Source organism: Galeopterus variegatus, unplaced genomic scaffold, assembly GCF_000696425.1.
Source record: "Galeopterus variegatus unplaced genomic scaffold, G_variegatus-3.0.2 Scaffold678, whole genome shotgun sequence".
NCBI classification, from domain to species: Eukaryota; Metazoa; Chordata; class Mammalia; order Dermoptera; family Cynocephalidae; genus Galeopterus; species Galeopterus variegatus.
Genome location: NW_007726789.1, coordinates 377,748 through 398,560, shown reverse-complemented (window position 1 = coordinate 398,560; position 20,813 = coordinate 377,748). Strand labels below are relative to the sequence as shown.

General features: G+C 40.1%; 2 pseudogenes; one reads left to right on the top strand and one right to left on the bottom strand.

Annotated features, from left to right (window-relative positions):
• Positions 1-1,490: 1,490 nt before the first annotated feature.
• On the bottom strand, positions 1,491-17,197 carry LOC103589354 (annotated as a pseudogene).
• Positions 17,198-18,133: 936 nt separating this feature from the next.
• LOC103589353 lies at positions 18,134-20,013 on the top strand (annotated as a pseudogene).
• Positions 20,014-20,813: the final 800 nt, after the last annotated feature.

Genomic DNA, 20,813 nt, shown 5'->3' with positions numbered 1-20,813 from the left:
TTATATTATTTATGACAGAACAACCTTAGCATTGTTAAAGAAAAACTGACAACTCCAAACTGACAAGTGGAGGAAATTCAAAAGTTGCACTGACAATTCAGATCTACTTCCTTTCATGCCCAGATTCACTTAATATCTCATTTGATTTTCACACCATCCCTCATAAGCAATTGGAACAAAACCATGAGCAAACTCAATCTCCATTTGGGCATGTAACCCTTTTACAAACACAATTACAGCCAAACACTATTGTAACCTGATTTGCATTTGCACTAACTAAGTTACAAAGCACATTGAGAATGCCTGCTATGCATACTACAGACTTGTTAGGAGGATATATTGCAGGGCTTCTGTGAACACTAATTAAAAAGGTTTTATCTTTCCCCTCTGGTCCACTGAAATTGTTCAAATGCCTCGCCTGCTACAACTTTGTTCAAAAACAGTTTTCAAACATGTGATCACAGCTAGGCAACTATTTCAGGTGGCATGATTCTGTTTCCAGGATGGACAAGGCCCTAGAGACAAAGTTTCAGTCTAAACTTTGAGCTTCCTTTCCTTTGTTATTTTGTGTTACAACCTTAGCATTATCCACCCTTGGACTTTTATCTGTGAATATCTAAATCCTGTCTTGTGGAAAACTAATTACTGAACCACTGAGAGCTTCATAATGTCCTGCATTTAAGTCCTGAGCATCATACATAATGCATAGGCAGCAGTCTCTGCACTCTGATTACAGAACACTGTCATTAAGTGAGCAAATTAAAGATGTGAATAATTCACTGGCTGAGCTTATTGTCAGTGCTGCATTGTGAAATTAGAATTTCTAATAAGTACTGCAATTTTTTTAACCCAATTAACACAGAGAACATCTTGAGACTGATTAGTACAATAAAAATTATTACCTTATTCTTTTGCTTCACAACAGCCAAATTAAATACTGTACTTAATTATGCAGCATTCATTCCTTCTCTGCTAAAAAAACCCCTATCTTTTTAATAAGAGTTCTAATATTTGTATGTGAGCTAAAAATACAGCACATGTATCTGTAGCTCACTGTCTTTTTGCAAAGTTTTTTTAAGAGTCTGAACATCAGTATTATCACCATTGGTAGATTATGATGACACTAGTCTATTCTTAAACCAAATATTTTCCCTAAAATACAAACAGCATACACAGAATTGACAAAGTAACTAACCTCCCCAAACTGAGTTGAATATATTATACCTCTGCATTTTCTTGGCTCTTCAGATGCAGACTAACAGATTTGCCCCCACTATACTGTTTGCGATTGAGGTTGAAACATATATTTAAGAAATTAATTGATTAGGAAAAAAATCAAGCATCTGAAACAGTGGATCTTACCTCAGATGTTCATTTAGCACACAGGGATCTGTCTGACTCCTGCCAGGCAAGTGGGAAAGTCCAGTTTATGCTCGGCATGATGATCCTACGCAGAGAGTGTCTGCTGCCATGTTAAATAAAGAAAATGATCATTTAAACCGGGGCTTTTGTCTCCCAATAGTTCCTCCTGCTGCCCCTTTCGCATCAAAGCCCAGAAAGGCAGGCACATCTGGCGGCAGTCCCTGCCCCTGACCGCAGCTGCCTCTGGAGAGCTCCCCCCTTCCTCTCCAGCTCCTCTGCATCCCTTTCTGGGCAACTTCAGCCCCCTAAAATGGGGGAAAGAAACGATGACATTGCAGGCAGAATATGAGATTGTTTGTTCAGCCTCTGCAGCCTCCTCCCTCCTGTCTAGATATTTTACAAAAAGGGAACGAGAAGGGGGAAACAGCGAAGGTGCTCTGAAAATCAGACACAATGCAATAGGGAGATGGAGAGGAAGGAAAGGAGAATGAGTGTGTGTGTATAAGGGGGGGGGGGTGGCTGTCAGTGCAGATAAATCTGCATATGGAAATTAGGGTTATCCTGGGTACAGTTTTATTTAACTATGATCTACTGTTTTTTTAATTAGACCAGAATTTTAGCAAAGGAAAGCAAGAGAGAAAGTGAGTCTTGAAACCAGAGAGCAACTTCTAATTCAACAGACACTTAAAATTTTATAGCAACTGCAAATAGCATATCCAGAAGTTGCAGAAAAAAGAAAAGGAACAACAACAACAACAACAACAAAAATGCAGGGCATTTCCCCCCCTTGTTTTGTTTAATAACTAAAAAGAAAAATACCACCACCACCACCACCAAAAAATACGAATAAAAGGAAATAGGATGATAATGGAAGGGAATTGAAAAAATGGAAAAAAGAAAAAGAAAAAAACCTCAAAAAACACAAACCTTTCATGTTCTGTGTCAAATTTCTCCTTAAAATGATACAAAAATCACACAGGACAAAGGAGTTGTCAAAAGTAGATAATTAGCATTATATGTGGAAACTAGTAGTAATACATTCTGGCATATTAATATCAGAAATATGGCATGTTTTCTCCTTCCTTAGAGAACCCCTCTTTTGCAGTTCTAACCCATGGCAAAATGCTACTGGCCATAATTAGTTTGAAGATGTCATGACACCTGTCAACTACAACTTCTGGGGTGCTGAGAGTAAAACAATCAAGCACAGTGACTAGAAGACTAAGACTACTTGAGGATGGCCCAGCAATGAGTCCTCCACCAGAGGTGATGGTAGGATAGCAAGTTGACCAGAAGGAAGAGTGAGTCAATTCTATAATCTGTGAGTGGTGAATTTGATGGCATGGAATAATGTTAACTCATCTATCAAACATTTATCAAACACCTTTCATGTCACAAGCCTTGAGTCAAAAAGGAGACCACTAGGATAAACTACTGCATGTTTCCTGTTCTCAAGAACTCAGAATTCAATGGAAAAAGTAAATAAAAAATGAGGTGGCACTGCACTTTTATAAACAAAGGAAATGTTTGAGATAGTCTTGACTTGGGCAGTGTGAGCAGTGACCTCCGGTCACTCCATTCACATGACTAGCTGGATTCTTCAAGAGCAGCCCAGGCACTCTAAGCAAGTTGCTTTGTCTCTTTGAACCTTAGTTTTTTCAGTGTAAAATGGCAATAGTACATGCTTTTTAATTTTAAAATTATATGACATAATTGAAAGTAAAACATTACCTTTTGTCTAGTTCATGATAATTGCTCAATAAAACTGAGAATTACAAAACAGTTCTCAGTGCAAATGGCACCTCCTCTGGCAAAACTCTACAGTCCTTCCCCAATACCTGCAAACAAGTTCAGAGTCTTCTTCTACATTACTCTCCATTATATTATCTTATTGTAATTTTCAGCAGATCTGTCTCTATAAACTTCTGAACTTGGGGCCATTTTGCTACCCAGGAGACATTTGATAATGTCTAGAGACATTACTGATTTTCAAAAATATAGGAGGAAGGTTGATGCTATTGACATCTAAAAGGCAGAGGCCAGGGATGCCACTAAATACCCTACAGATCTTTGTTTCGAATGAAAGGAACTTGGGGTCCTTGATGAAAGGCTGATTCTACGATTGGGGCAGAAAATATACAAAGTGAGTGTATTAGTCTGTTTCTGTTGCTTATAACAAAATACCTGACCCTGGGTGATTTATAAGAAAACAAAATGTATTGCTTACAGTTTCGGAGACTGGGAAGTCCAGAGTACAGAGAACACATCTGGTGAGGGTCTTGGTGGTGGTGACAGTGACCCAGGAGTCTCGCATGGCAGAGCCAAGAGTTTGCTGGGGACTCGATTGTCTGGTTTGGGGGCACAAAAATGACTTGTGTAGAGGCTCCCCCAAGGTCCAAAGCTCCATAGTTTTCCTGACTATTGTCTTCACATGGATTAAGGTTGAGCCAACTTGATTTCTGAAAGAGTACAGTCACCAGTGCTAGAAGTCTCTCAACATCCCATTTTTCACACTATTTCTTGGATTTAGGGATTCCTTAATGAATTTACCCAGCAGATAGTTGATAGTAATCCACCCATAGGCACCTTCCTCTTGGCCAGTGATGATCCTGGCACCCTGGAAGTCAAAGGGGTGGTTGCTGAGAATCCTCATCAGCATAGTTATGACCCTCTCTGCCAAATGTTCACTTTGTATCCTGAGCAACCACATGCCTGCCATGGCTCCCAAGTAAACAGATGTCTCTTGATGCTGGGACCTTGGAATCACATTCCTGGCTCTTTCCATGCATTCAGTCAGGACATTGCCTAATTCATTTATATTGTGAACAATATTTTGAGATTCCAGGACCTTTTACCTTGCATTCTACTATCTGATGCACACCCCTGTGTCATTTTGCTTTTCTGTTGGCCATTTATACATGTATAAATTTGTGTGAGAAGAGCCTGCATCCAGCACAATCCCAAAGTTGACATTTTCTGGCAATGGTTTGTTCTGAGTTAGCCCCACAGTGACCAAAGCTATCACACAGGAGAAGTCAAGGACAGCCAGGATATTTTTGAAACAAAATATCTTCACCTCAGAATATCTTCACCCTTGAAGAGGAGTCCCACAATAGGCCATCTGCAAACTGGACACCGGTAGCATGGCTTATTCCAGGTCTGAAGGTCTCAAAACCAAGGAAGATGATGGTGTCCTCAGTGTAAGTCCTGGAACCCAAAAGCTAAAGAGTCGCAAGCTCTGATGTCCATGGACAGGAGAGAAGAGTGTATCCCAGCTCCAGCAGATAGAGAAAGAGATTCACCTTTTTTCTTTATTTTTTTGTTATCTTGGAGCCCCTGGCAGATTAGGTGGTTCCCTCCTATATTGGGGGCAGATCTTTCCCACCCAGTCCACTCAGGCTGTCATGCTAATCACTTCTGGAAAAACCCTCATGAACATGCCTAAAAAGACAGCTTTACCAGGTTTCTTGATGTTCTTTAACGTAATGAAGTTGACACCTAGAATTAATCTTTACAATGAGCCTGAAGCATCTTGTAGTGATAGGAAGTAGAAAGTGCTCAGAAAATATAACAAAACAAAAACCCACATTGATAGAGGTATGTCAAAAGGACACAAGAACCATCTGAAAGAACTCCCAATGGCTAAAGCTGGAACTAATTGTGCAACAAAATACACTAAGTGATATTAGGTTATATAACCCAAAGTATGTTATTGATATCCATGAGTCCATACTGATGTAAATAAATTATTAAAAAATAAGTAAGTGGAGGAGAAGAGATAAATCTTCCTTGCAGAAGAATTCTGAATGCTCTATGTAGAAAACTCCCTCAAGGAGATGGAGCATAACTCTACACTCCTTAAGTGTGGGCTGTATATAGTGACTTCCATAATGGAAGATGGGAGGGAGTAACTTTACAGTGGAGAAACCTGGCAAACACTACCTCAGCCAGGTGGCCAAAGTTAACGTCAACAATGACAAATCATATTGATGGTGTATGTGACCTAACCGCAGTCTAATCATGAGAGAAACATTAGACAAATTCCAATAGAGAGGCATTCTATAAAACACCTGACCAGGACTCCTCAAAACTGTCAAGGCCACGAAAAACAGAAAAAGTCTGAGAAACTGTCATTGTCAAGAGGAGCCTAAGGAGATAAATATGATGTAGTATCCTGGATAGGACCCTTGAACAGAAAAAGGACTTGAGGTGAAAACGAAGGAAATCTGAATAAAGTATGGACTTCAGTTAATAATAATGTATCAATTGATTGGTTCATTAATTGTAACAAATGTACCATATTAATATAAGATATTAATGGGCATGGAGTATATGGGAACTCTCTGTACTATCTTTAGAATGTTTCTGTAGACCTAAAACTGTTCTAAAAAATAAAATTAATTTAATTTTTAAAAATGTCAATAGTGCCAAAGCTAAAAACCCCTGCCCTGCTCTATGCTATACTTGAAGCTGCTTAAGGGCAGGGAATTTGCAGTTTCATTGTTTATATTTATATGCTCACTGTGGTAGTTAGCCCTCAAAGATGGCCCTCCAATGAACCTTGCTTCCCAGAATTCATACTCATATCCTTGTGTACTCCCCTCCACTTGAATCTGGGCTGACCCTGTGACTTGCTTTTGACTAAGAGAGTATAACAGAAATAACACTGGGTGACTCCTGAGCCAAGGTAAGAAGCTTGGTAGATTCTACCTAGGTCTCTTGACTTGTTCTGGGAAAGCCAGCCATCACGTAAGAGGTCCGAATACACTGAGATCTCCATACTGTTAAAAAGCCTGAATCATCACATGGGAAAGCCTATGGACAGAGAAAGAGAGAATGTCCAACCAGTCTCCAGCTGTTCCACGCACTCCAGTTGAGGCGTTGAAACTTGACTGAAGGAGCCACATTTGACATGCAGCATATTCAAGCCTATGGATGACTTCTGCCCCAGCCAACATTTGCCTGAAATAGTATGAGAGAAACCAAGCAAGAACTACTCAGACAAATCCAATTTACCCACAAAACCGTGATAAACCCAAATCAATTTTTGTTTTAAGACACTAGGTGGAGGGATGGTTTGCTATGGATAATAAATAACTGGAACACTTACTCAGTGCCTTTTACTTAGTAAGCATTCCAGAAAAATGACAAAAGGACTACTGTATTGTAGAAAGAAAAGAATGGTGGGATTTCTTATAACGTTTTAGACCACTCTTATTAAAAAAATTCTACCAGTTGGCGAATTCAGTAAGATAATAGGTTTTGCAATTGGGTATAGTAAAGGTGAAAAGATAAATGTGGCTGATGCATAACACAGTAAGACCAAACTGGGATGAAGGAAAGAGTAGGTGTAAAGAAAGAGATTAGCTCCGCTTTATTTGGTTATATATTTTTAAAATATGTATTTTCTACTTTAATATGTTCTCAATGATTTTAAGATTGAGTGTTAGGTATCAGTCACTACACCCTTTACAGATAGTATTAGCCTCACAAAAATTGTATGAGGTGAATAGTACACTTTAACTCCAGTTTTACAGATGAGGAAACTGTGTCTCAGCATGGCTAAATTTCTTGACCAAGGTCACCCAACTAGTACATGTGACCAGGATTTGCATCTTGGCAGTCTGACTCCAGAGCTCATTTTCTTAGCACAGCATAGTAGAAAAGATAAACATTAAAAAAAAAAATCATAAAAATAAATATGTGTAACTTCAAACTTATAAGTACTGTCAAGAGACTGAGTTTGAGGGGGTCACCCGGGTTGTCAGGGCCAGGTGCTAGGTAGATAACAGGCCCATGAGCCAGAAAAGGGCAGAGGTGAGAACAGGTGTATGACTGGCTGTAGGTCAAGTGTTTTTCTGACAGCTCGGATTTGTAAGGCCCCATAGGCAACTTCTCTGGGAGTCACCAGTTTGGTAATGAAGGGGTGTCACAGTCTGGAGGAGTAAGTGGGAAACAACTAGGGAAGAAGAGAGCTAAGTTATTTATGCACCCCTTAATTTAAAAAAATTCTCCAAAAGTTGTCCAGGCTTGCCATATCCATTTCCCCTCCTCCAATCCCCTCTTCACCCACTCCCTTGGGCTTCTGTCTCTATTGCTCCTCTGAAAATGCTTAGTCACCAACGACCCTCACAATGCCAAATCTATTGGTCAGTTCTTAGTCTTCATTCTTTTCAAGCTATCAGCAGATTTGACAGACCTAACCATTCCTCCTTGAAACACTGTCTGTGTTTGACTTCCCAGACACCGCACTCCCTTGGTTTTCTTCCTACTCCACTGACTAGCCTATTCTGTTTTCTTTACTGAAGCCTCCTCTCATTCAGAGCTCCAAATGATGATAGCCCCAGGGCTTAGCCCTTGAACTTATTCTCTTCCTTATCTATATTCTCTCTCTCTAAATGGTCTCAAACAGTATCATGGCTTTAGATACCATCAATATACTAATAACTCCTAATTGTGTATCTCTATCTAGACCTGCTCTCCACCCTGATGAATGTATCCATTTAAATAGATATGAGTGCAGATTCTGGAGCTGGGCTCTCTAGATTCAGATCCTCACTTTGCCTTATACTAGTTGGGCAAGAGATAAATAACTTCTTAGTGCCACAGTTTCCCCAATTGCAAAATAGGCACAATATTATTAATCTATCTCAGAAAGTTGCTTAAATGAACTAATAGATTTAAAGCATGTCTTATAACAATGTCTGGTATCTTCCATGTGTCATATTGTTAGCTATAGATATGCATCCCAAAACAGAACTATTGCTTCTTCCCCCTAACCCCACATACAAATTGTGACTCTTCATCTCAGTAAATGGTATCACTAGTCAACCAGTTGTTTACGCCAAAACGTTACTTAAGCAAAAAATGTAACTCCTCTATCACACAACTCACAATTGTCCTATCATTGTAAGCACCACTTTAAATACATCTTGACTATATCTCATGTTTTCTGCTTTGGTCTAAGCTACCAAATTTTCTCACCTAGAGTATTCCAAGAGCCTACTAATTGGTATCCCTATTTCCAGACTTGCCCCATACAGTCTGTTCTCCCCACTGCTATTGGATTGATTTGGTAAGACTTGAGTTGTTTTATTCCTCTGCTCAAAACCCTCCAATGGTTTCCTACAGAGTAAAGGCCAGAGTCCTATGGACAGCAGGACCTGGCCCTCCTCATGATATGCCCCCTCCTGTCTCATCATCTACCATTCTCTCCATCTTGTACTTCACACAGGAAGTCTTGCTCAAACAGCCACACATGTTATGCAGAAATCGACTTGGCTTGCTCCATCAGTTCAGTCAGGTCTCAGCTTAAATGTCACCTTATCTGTGAGGCTTCTCTGAGCTTTCCCCTATAAAATAGCATACCTGTCCAGGCATTCTCTAACCCCGGCTTGATTTTTTTTAATAGCACTCTTCACCTCTATTTTGCATTCATTTGTATTGCCTGCCCCACCCAAGAAGATAAGGTCCATGTGGGCATGGCCTCATTTTATCACTGCTCTATCTCCAGCACTTACAACAATACTTGGTATTTAGTAGCTATTCGAAAAATAGTTGTTGGATAAATGAATGTATGCAATATTTTCTGAGTAGACTGCTAATTCCAGTATTCCTTGGAAGCTGTTTTTTCCCAATCAGTCCCCATAATCCGACCCTTACTCAACTTTACTATAGTATGTGTTTCATGCTATGCCCCCCATCCAAGATAAGGTCTGGCCGTGGTGTTAGTATACTGGATTATGACTTCTTAGAGATGTTCATATATGTACAATCTCAACCATCTCTTTCTTCTCAAAATGATAAGTAAATCATAATTATCTAAATCACAGTTTCCTCATAATATTGGTTTTCTATTTAGGGCAGAAATCTAATGTATTAGTTAAGATAGTTTCAGGAAAATGCAAAGTTATTACAATAATACATAACTATATCCTTTAATAAAAGGGTGAGAATATTGATAGATGACCAAAGGTAGGAAAACTAGGAAATTTAAAAGCCTTTAAGAACAACTCAGCTCTTCAGCTCTTCTCTTAGTTTATTTTTTGCTTATTCTCACTCTCATTCTCATTATGTCTAATTTTCTCCCCTATCTCCGACCACACAGTCTTTCATTTGTACTTTTTCTGTGCTTTTTTCTCCTCTTTCAGCTATCTGCTTTTTCTGCTTTATTTCTATACATGGTAGAAGGTGGCTGTCCCACAGCTCCCAAAGCAGAATGACCTTAGATCAAGTGAACAGGACAGAATAAGCTAGCTCTTTTCAGTCCCCATTATAAATTCTTAGGAGAGAGAATCTTTCAGTTGGCCAAGGAGGCAGGGTCTTTTACCGTCTGTATGGCTGCCAAGGGCCTGGCCTTCAGGAAACTGTGTGTGTGGAGGAGGGAACCTTCTTAAGGAAGGTTGTAATGATCTAAGCAGACACCCAACAAAGGTTTCTACTCCAGCTAGAAATCTGATGTAAATAATATGAAATCCATGGAGTCTGACACTGACTAGATGTTTTAGGGTCAGGAGGATTCTTCTTTTCTCCTTAGGTTGGTTTGGTCATTTCTAACATCCAAACAATACAAACATGTACAGGGTTTAAAAAAAAAAAAATAGTGTGCCTTCATTTCCATCTTGCACAGTTTCAACTAGTACTTAGTTAGTGTGTAATATCTGTGTAATTTTATACAAATAACTTTTGTTGTGATACATAAATGGGCTCATACCACACACATTAGGCTGAAACTTAAAATACATCTAGGCAAAAAGTAACAGCAAGGTGGCATTATCTCTATTTAATAAGTGAAGACACAGAAGTTAAATAACAGGTTGCTTCCTATGACAGCATCCACTGTCCCCTTAATTGGTCTCTGCATCTTCCTATCCAATGTGAAAATTATGTTGATAGGTTCACTCATGGTCCAGTGCTGGCCAAAATGCAGTAAACCCAGCTGAACTCATCTTTCCCACCACAACTAAAAATTCTGAACAAATACAAAAACAAAATACCTGAGGATTCTGAAACTTAAAAAATACCAGGCAGATTAGAGAGAAAAGTCAGACTTAAAAGGATGACCAAAATGGCAAAGATGAGTTTCCTAGTGTTTTTCCCCCTTATTCCAGCTTTGATGCAAGGGTGGACTGAATTAGGAAACTCCATTGTGGGCATGCACAGCAAAATCTCCAAGAGAAATCCATCTTCCTTTCTAGAGGACCAGGAAAAGAGGCCCACTCATGCTTGAGAGCATTGGGGTAATCCATATTTTGTCTTCTCTGTTTTTTCCTCTCACTCTTTCCCAAAGTCAGCCTTAATCATGGAGCTGCATTGAATAGTAGAGGTGGAATGAGCACCTAAAACTCAGAGAAACCCCACATCTTGGAATAGAAGAAGTAGGAAAAGATGCCTTTGTTGTACAAACAGTGTGTGTGTGGTGGGAAGGAATGTACTATTTTTTCTTTTTCTCTCTCTTCCATCTCTTTTTCTGGAGAGGGGCCTTATCACATGGAACTATGTGGTAGTTCAAGAGGAACTCACCTAAGAGAACCCATGTTTCTATACAGAAGAACTACAGAAAAGAGTCCCCAGGATCCAGGGAGTATAGGGAAATCCTGATGAGGATAGAACTGGAAGAAGTCTCCTACTTTTGTTCATAAATCAACACAAGTCCCAGACTCCCCCCTAGGTGTGCATGTGTGAAACATAACTAAAGAAGCATAGCAAAGGCTTTTGAAAACTGAACATGTATATAAACCATTGCCTAAGCCTCAAACTAACCCCTAAGTGGCATATGTGAGGGGCAGACCCAAAGACCATAACAAACACTTTGAAAAGTAAACAGACATTCACTCACAGAAAGTGAAACAAAACTTATAGTTTGAACCTAACTGGACTAATTGCCTCCTAAAACCACCCCTCTCCCTATCCAACACCCTCAAACAAAACAAAACAAAACATTATTTGGAGAATTTTAACAGGGTCTTACATTTTCAACATGAATTGAAAATGTAGAGGATATAATCAAAAATTGCTAGACAAATTTATATACTGAGCAGTAAAATTTGACCAAATCTCAACGGAGAGTACAATCAACTGATGCTAAGCCTAGAATGCAATATCTGAAATAAGTTCATAAGATGAGCACAAGTTTATAAGATAACAGAATGCAGAGGGCAAAGGAAAAAAATCAGTGAACTTCAAGATCAATAATAGAAAATTATACAATCTGAAGAACAGAGAGAAAAGGACTGGGGGGCAGGGGGAGGAAATGAACAGAGCCTATAAACCTACAGAACAGTATCAAAGACCAAACAGATTTCCTGGAGAAGGGAAGAAAGAGATTAGTGCAGAAAAAATATTTAAAGAAATAATGGCTAAAAATGTCCCAAATTTTGTGAAAAACATAAATTTACAGAATCAAGAAGGTCAATGAATCTCAAATAGGATAAATCAAAGGAAACTATGCCCACACCCAGCATTATAAAACTGCCAGAAGCCAAAATCAAAGAAAAATATCTTAAAAGCCACAAGAGAAAACTGACACATTAAACTAAGGGAACAATTATTTAAATGAGTGCAGATTTCTTATGAGAAAACACTGAGACCAGAAGACAGTAGAACACCACCTTTAAATGTGAATCTATCTAACAACAGAGCTAACAACCAAATCACATGAAGCAAAAATATATAAGATCTAACAACCAAAACACATGAAGCAAAAACTGATAAAAATGAAATGAGAAATAGATACATCTTTAATTGTACTTTGACATTTCAATACTACTCTTTCAGTATTCAGTAGAACAAGTAGACTATAAGCAGAATATAGAACACTTGACCAACACTACCAACTACTTGACCTAATTGACATTTCATAGCACACTCTACCCAACAAAAACAGGATACACATTATTGTCAAGAGTACATGAAACATTCACCAAGATAGGGCATATTTTGTGTGGTAAAACAGACCTTAATAAATATAAAAGAATGAAAATCATACAAAGTATGTTCTCTGACTACAATGAAATTAAATAAGAAATCAGTAACAGAAAGATAACTGGAAAAGTACCAAACATTTGGAAATGAGGAAACACACAACTAAATGACCCATGTGTAAAAGAAGTCTCAAGAGATTGGAGTTCTGGTTAAGATGGTGGAATAGATGGTTCCCAGTGTCACTCTCTCCCACATTTACAACTATAAAAATGTAACATCAGCCAAGCTGGGGCCGCTGGAGCTCCGGGGAAGAGGAGGAGAGCCCTATGGAACTCATGAAGGTGGGAGAAGCTATGATGAGAGAAAGAAAAAGCTGCTCTGAGTATTTCAGGCCATGGCTGCTTTAAGGCTCAAACTGATGAGCACATGGAGCAGGAGCCAGCAGAAGCCACAGCTGTACCCTTCAGATGGAGTTACTTGGAGGCGGCGGGAAAGAAGAGGGCCTTGGCGGCCTCCAGGACAGCAAGACCACTAATAGGTTTCTTATGGACCCACAAAGGAGCAAGGAGACAGAACAACTGAAAAAAGGGAACCATTCAGAGGCCGGTGAGTCATCGCAATGGAAAAGTGCAGGGCCCATCCCATGGGAAGTGTTTGGAGCATGGGCGGTTGGTGAGATGGGAACACCGGGAGAACACTGGGACACAGCAGGGTCAGCCGATCTGCACCCAATCAGCACAGGACCACTCAGAGGAGACTGGTCTGAAATGCAGAATTGCATGGGGTGCAGTTTGATGAAAAAACTCAGGCCCAGATCAGAGTTTCTACAGAACACAGATCCACCGGGTCTCTGGAGAGCCAGAAGTACCTATAAGATCAACCATTAAACCCTGAGCTGTACAGAAAGTCTTCCCTAGGGAAACAGCAGCAAAGTAGCAATTTAAACAAGCACACTGCTCAAGTACTGGTTCCCAAAGGAAGTTCCCCATGTTAGAAGCACAGGACAAAACAATTAGTTCCAGCCCAGGCACAACACCAGCACCTTGGGGACTGCCTGGAAACCGGAGGCTTGGATCCGGGGACCGGACCCCACTCCCACTTCCAGGCAAACTGCACCAGTCCCTTAGGGCCTGCCCAGGGACCCGAAGCATGGAGAAGGGGACTGGACCCCACTCCCACAACCAGACACACCACGCCAGCACCTCAGGGCCTGTCTGGGGACCTGAGACATGGAGAGGGGGACTGGACCTCTCTCCCACAACCAGGCACACCAAGCCAGTGCCTTGAGTCCCACCCAGTGACCTGAGGCATGGAGCCAGGAACCGGACCCTCCTCCCACAACAAGGCACACCATGCCAGCACCTTGTGGCCCACCTGGGGACCCAAGGCAAGGAGAAGGGGACCGAACCTCTCTTTCACAACCAGGCACACCACACCAGCACCTTGGGGCCCATCTGGGGACCCGAGGCATGGAGAAGGGGACCAGACCTCTCTCCGACAACCAGGCACACCAAGCCAGTGCCTCAGGTCCTGCCTGGGGACCTGAGGTATGGGGGTGGGAACCAGACCCTACTTCCACACCAGGCACAAAATGCCAGCACCATGGGGCCCACCTCGGTACCCAAGGCATGCAGAGGGTGACCAGACCCTTGTCCCACAACCAGGCACACTGCGCCAGCACCTCGGGGCAGGCCCAGGGACCTGGGGCATGGAGAAGGGGACCAGGCCCCTCTCCTTCAACCAGGCACACTAAGCCAGCTTCTTGGGTCTTGTCCAGTGACCTGAGGCATGGAGAAGGGGACCAGCCACCCCTCCCACAACCAGGCACATGGCGCCAGTGCCTTGGGGCCTGCCCAGGGGGGCAGAGGCATGGAGAAGAGGACCAAACACACCCCACAACCAGACATACCACCAGTGCCAAGGAGCATACCAAAAACATCACCTCCATGTGGGTGGCCCTCCACAGCCATCACAATAACTGTGGCTGCTGCAAAAGTGGCTAGACGCCCCAACCACCATGCAGATGGTCCGCCAACCACTGGCGTGCACTCACACAAGAGTCACCAGCAGAGACAAAGAAAAGAAGAGGATGTCCCTTTCCACAAAGCTCATTTCAGAGTGACAGAAGAAGCATCTACTCTATGATAATATTGGGGGATCTGATCACATCTCTCAGCATTGGACAGATCATCTAGGCAACAAATTAACAGAGTTACCATTATTCTTTCAGAAGGAGAGAAGAAATCTAGGGCTATTAGAGGGGGGAGGGGGAGCAAGAGGGGGATGAGGAGAGATAGGACAAGGGGTATAAAGAATAATTATGATTTGTAACAATATATATGCTAGTAATATTGATTTAATCAACATATCTCAATGTTCAACCCCCAAAATATGTATAATCAATAAATAAAATTTTTAAAAAGTCTCAAGAGAAATGAGAAAGTATTTTTAATTAAGTAAATATGAAAATATAACATATCAAAATTTGTACAATGCAACTAAGTAATTTCTTAAGGAGCAACTAATAGCATTAATTGCTTTTATTAGAAAAGAAGAAAGATCCTCAAAGCCAAAATCTTAGCTTCTACCTCAGGAAGCTAGAAAAAGAGGAACAAATTAAAACCAAAACAAATAGAAGGAAATAAATAATAAAGAAGAGCAGAAATTAATGAAATTGAAAAGTGAAAAACAATAGAGACAAGCCACACACTGGGAGAAAATAATTACAAGTCATACATCTGATAAGACATTTCATCAAAACACATCTGAATGGGCAATAAGCACATTAAAATTTGTACAACATCAGTAGTCATTGGAGAAATGTAAATGAAAGCTACTTCACATCCATAAGAATGCCATTATCAAAAATAAAAGTGTGTGGGCCGGCCCGGTGGCGCACTGCTACAGTGCACCACTTGGGAGCACGGCGGCGCTCCCGCCGAGGGTTCGGATCCCACATACAGACCGGTTCCCGCTCACTGGCTGAGCGAGGTGCGGACACAACACTGAGGGTTGCAATCCCGTTGCCGGTCCCGGTCCGGTACGGGCGTGACACTGAGGGTTGCGATCCGTTGCTGGACACGAAAAAGGACAAAAAGGAAAAAAAAAAAAAGTGTGGACAAGAATATGGAGAAACTTAAACCTTTATATACTGATGGTGTAAATATAAAATAGTGCAGCCATTTTGGAAAATAGTTTTACAGTTTCTTAAAATGTTAAACATAAATTTATCTTAGGACCCAGCAATTCCATTCCCATTCCATTTTTACTCAAGAGAAATGAAAGCATATGTCCACACAAAAAACTTGTACACAAATGTTCATAGCAGCTGTATTTATAATACCCCAAAGTGGAAACAACTCAAAAAGGAACAAACTATTGATACATACATGGATAAATTTCAAATTCATTATGCCAAGTAAAAGAAGCCATATCAAATGCTACATACTGCATAATTCTATGTATATGACATTCTGGAAACAGCAAAATTTCAAGGACTCAAAACAGATCAGTGGTTGCCAGAGCTAGGGGGAGGGAAGGAGAGGGTTTGATTACAAAGTGTTTGCAAGAGAAAATTTTGTGGGGAGTGATGGAACCATATTCTATAGTAATTGTTATGGTGATTACACAAGTCCATAAATTTTTCAAAAATCATAAAATTAAACACCAAAAAGGGTAAAATTTACATATAAAAATTTTAAATAAAAACTTAAAAAAAATGTTTCACTTAATACTTTTCTTACCCTTCCAATTGTAGAGAATGAAAGGGGAAAGTTTCTTCCATCCTTTTAATTCGAAAAATGGTACTTCATCTTCCTTTGACTTACGGATCTTTTAGGGGAAAATTATACAGTGATACCATTGAAATTTTGCCCATATTAAACCTATTTCCATGCTCATTTCCTAACATACTGTCCATTCCGTACCATTTGGGCTTCATTTCTGCCTTATATATTTCTCTGATTTTTTTTATGTTTCAAGCTTTGTCTGTCTTACAGAATTAGAGATTTCCTGAGGGCAGGGACCATGATTTTTATTCTTCTTTAACTACTATAGGGAAAGAAATATCTTAGAATCTCAGAAATTCCTTTTGGAATAGATCAAAACAAAATAGAATGGACGTTACTTTCAGATAAACTACAGTAATGGAAAGAGAAGGTCCCCTATTCTTCTAATAAGTAGTATTAATCTTCACCTCTCAAAAAATAAATTTGACATTCAGAGGTTTTAAGGAATTTGGCCAAAATCATACAGCTTAGAAAATGCAGAATATGAGAATCAATCTCCATTACGTAGATCCGTGAACTCTCCTTTAATAGTGATCTCCACTCCACACCATCCATCATAATCCAGTGAACAAATTCTAGTGAAACTTAATTGGCAGAGTCTCTTGACATTATAATATCAAAATATCAAGAGCAGACTATAGTAATTCATAGATTCTTTACGCTTTTGCTTTTCACAGACACTCAAGGGATTAGACAGTCAGTGATCAGTGCTTTCTTGTAATTAAAGCTTTATCATGTTGTTGTAGAAAGGGCACTGTCCTTTGGAGCTCAAAATTCCTCTTCCCCTTCCCAACTCTGTGCTTTAGATAGTTCATAAGATTCAATTTCCTAAACTCAGGAAATTGAGTTAGGTTATTTTTGTTGTGGGTTTCCCTAGGAAAACTCTTAGGTAGAGATTAATATGCAGGAAATTTATCAAGGTGTACTCTTGGGAACAACAACCTGTGTTGGAAGGAACGGACGGAAAGTGGGGGGCAGAGGGAGATATTGGACTGCAATGCACTCTTAATAAGCCTTCAGCCAACTGATGAGAGCTCTGAAACTACGATTGTCTTTCATAGGTATCCCAAGTTAAGGGAGGAGGGGTGAGGACCAGGCAAGCATACCTTCACGCCAACAGCCATTGAGTGACAGATGCCCCACTTTGGGCAAGCAGGCTCTCTTTACCTAAAGCAATTCTGAAAATGGTTGACAGCTAAGAGCTGACAGCGGCACTTTAGTAATTGGGGAAATAAGTGTTTTAACCTGGAGGGGGAATTTGGGTGGCATACCAGAATGTCCCATACGGTAAACACTAAGGAACCTTCCTGCTGACACTGTGATTCTTAGAATGGTGACATTATGAGGATAAACCAGATAACAATGTAAGTGAGAAAATTAGAAAGTCTTCATCTCACTCACCTCCCACAGAAAACAGAAATTTACAAAAGATATTGCTGGGGGGGCAGGGAAGTTATGTTGTAGGAACGAATTAAAAACACTTTTTCTTATAACTACTCACTTTTACAGGAAAAATCTTAGAGTTCCAAATAAATTAATACTTTTAAATAGACATTATTCAACAAGCCTATTAATATAAATCAGGGGTTAGCAAACTTTTTTTCTTTAAGGGGCCAGATAGCATAGTTTAGGCTTGTGGGCTATACACTCTTTGTTGAAACCTCTCAACTTTGTCATTGTAGTGAGAAAACGGCCATAAATAATACTTTAACTGATGGATGTGGTTGTGTTCTAAAAAAACTTTAACTTACAAAAACAGAAGGCAGGGCTGAACTTCTTGCTGTAGTGCTTATACTGTGACCAGGGGATCCTATGGAAGGAGTAGAAAAAGGGATGCTTGGGAGAGAGCACCCCAGCTCGCTCCCCAGGGGACAGAGGGATGGGGTCTCGATGAATGGCTTTCTTGCTGACCTTTTGCTGAGTGAGTAGACCCCGAGGGCATGGAAGAGGAGCTGGCCCCCACCCCTGAGTCTGCGGGGTCCCTGGCCCAGGGCCAGGCAGTGGGTATGATTGTTCCACACTCCCTGCCTCCTTCCCCCACCCTGTGGGGGTTCGATTCAGGATTTGTTGCTAGTGTCCAAGACTTTGATAAGAAACTTACAGAAGCTGATGCTTACCTACACATCTTGATAGAACAATTAAAGGTTTTTCATGACAAGTTTCAAAACTGCAAAGATGATGAACAGAGAAAGAAAATTGCAACTCTCAAAGAGACAATGACTAACATGGTTGAATCAATTAAACACTGCCTTATGCCACTGCATATTGCTAAAGACCAGAGTCAAACCACATAGATGGAATTATAAGTACCATTAATCCTATAGATGCAATATATCAACCTGGTCCCTTGGAACCTGTGATTAGCACAATGCTTTCCCAGACTGTCTTACCTCCAGAACCTGGTCAGGTGTGTTTAGTTATGGCAGTGTCCATCTTCCCTACCAGTTGGATATGTATTAGCTACCTTGGGACATCATCAGACTCCAAAGACAAATAGTATAGGCAGTGGGCATTTACCACATAGTACCAGTGTAACTTCTCCAAGCCATGTCCATTCATTTCCAAATATAGTCCCACAGTTCTCTTATTCTAGCAGCAAAGATGAATTCTATGATGCTGATGAATCCCATCAAAAGTGGCTCATCCCCAAACTGCTTAATAGATTTTTCTGGATCTGCCTTTGTCTTGACACAAAGCAGCTCAAGAAACAGTCTAAAGCACCCAGATACCACAGAATCACTTAAATTTCATGTCCAATGAACAAATGATGCCGACCTTTTCAATGCTCATGACGATAGAGATGCTGATGGAGAGGCAGAGTCAACGGAGGAGCACAAGAGTATTATCATGCACCTCTTGTCACAGGTTAGACTTGGAGTGGATCTTACTAAGGTCATTCTTCCAACAGTTATTCTTGAAAGAAGATCCCTTTTAGAAATGTATGCATACTTTTTTGCACATCTGGGCCTGTTTGTAAGCATTAGTGATGAAAAGAATCCCAGGGATTGAATGGTTCAGGTTATGAAATGGTACCTCTCAGCCTTTCATGCAGGAAGGAAAGGATTGGTTGCTAAAAAACTGTATAACCCCACTTTGAACCAGACCTTTCAGTGTCGATGGACATTACCAAATGATACTGAAGAGAACACAGATCTAGTTTCAGAAGGGCCAGTTCACTGGATTTCCAAAAACAGTGTAACATTCATGGCTGAACAGGTTTCCTACCATCCACCCTTTTCAACCTTTTATGCTGAGTGTTTTAACAAGATACAATTCAATTCTGGACCAAATCAAAATTCCTTGAGATAACAATTGGGATGCACAACATAGGGCTGTGTCTCATGTCCAGACCATGATGAACATTACATTCTTGCACTCCCCAGTGGTTATGGAAGGTCTATCCTCACAGTATCCTGGGTGGAATTAGAAGGTGAGTGTATTATTAATTGTTCCAAAATGTGCAATAGTGCAAATCTCATCTTCTACACAAAACCTTTCTGTGGAAGCAAGAAGCACAGAATTACCACTGAGATTTTTTCTCCAAATGACAAGTCTTTTTGTTCAACTGAAGGGGAATGGATTGGTATAATATATGCAAAGTATGCAACAGGGGAAGATATGGTCTTTGTAGATACCAAGAAGTTGCCTATAATCAAGAAGAAAGTGAGGAAGTAGGAAGATCAGAATGAGTATTGATCCCACTGCCTTTGGAAGGATGTCACTTTCAACTTAAAAATCAAAGACATTGATGTGGCAACTGAAGCAATGCACAAACTTGAAGAAAGAAAAAGAGTAGAAGTCTGAGAAAGGAAAGAGAAGGAGATTTGTGGGAGACAAGGTAATTTCATGAAAAATAAGAATGTGGGGTTTATGAGAACCATTCCTGAAATATCTTGGTGCTGCCAAGCATTATGTTGGGAAATGCAAAGTTTACACCTGATGACCAAGCAGTAGGCATAATTAAAACAACAATCTTCCTTCAGAAGAACCTATTCACTCCCTTCTTATTGCAGTGGTTCCTATCTCAGGGACCTGGACTTTCAGGTGGAAATGAACAATTAAAACAAGAAAACCTTCTTTTTTTTGCCTCTGTAGCAGTTACAATTTTGACTTCAGTTCTGAGAAAAACGTCAGAGTTTGAAAACAAGATGTCTGCTTCTTTCCCAAACAATCTCTATTCTTTGAAAAGCATCTACAAATCCAAATCTTAAACTGTGCACTCTAGTTCTGCTGTTAAGATATTCAACCTCTGTTTCCTAGTTCATATAATCTTAGGTTCTGTAAATACACACACACACACACACAAACACAAACACCTATAAATATACCTGATGCCAGATTTTTTCAGAAGTATTCCATCTACTGTAAATATTGGTTCCTCAGGGTTCTTTTAGAAAATTATTGCAATGTATTAAGATCAAGCATTAGAAAATTTCATAGTCTCCACAATAATAACTTTTATTTTGGAGTTGAATTATTATTAAATTGTATCTAACCCTGAATTACAGTTTAATTATACTTGGTGCTTCTTAAGTCTTTATGCTTTTTTTTACAATAAAAAAAAAAAAATCCACCAAAACAGGTGGCAGGCCAGATTTGGCCCACAGGCTATAGTTTGCTGGCTGATATAAGTGATATAATTTAACTCATTCCCTTTCTGGATACCATAGAGCACCATGCAAATCCTAGAATAATTATGTGACTCACATGTAAAATGGAATGGAACTGTTTTCCTGTTAA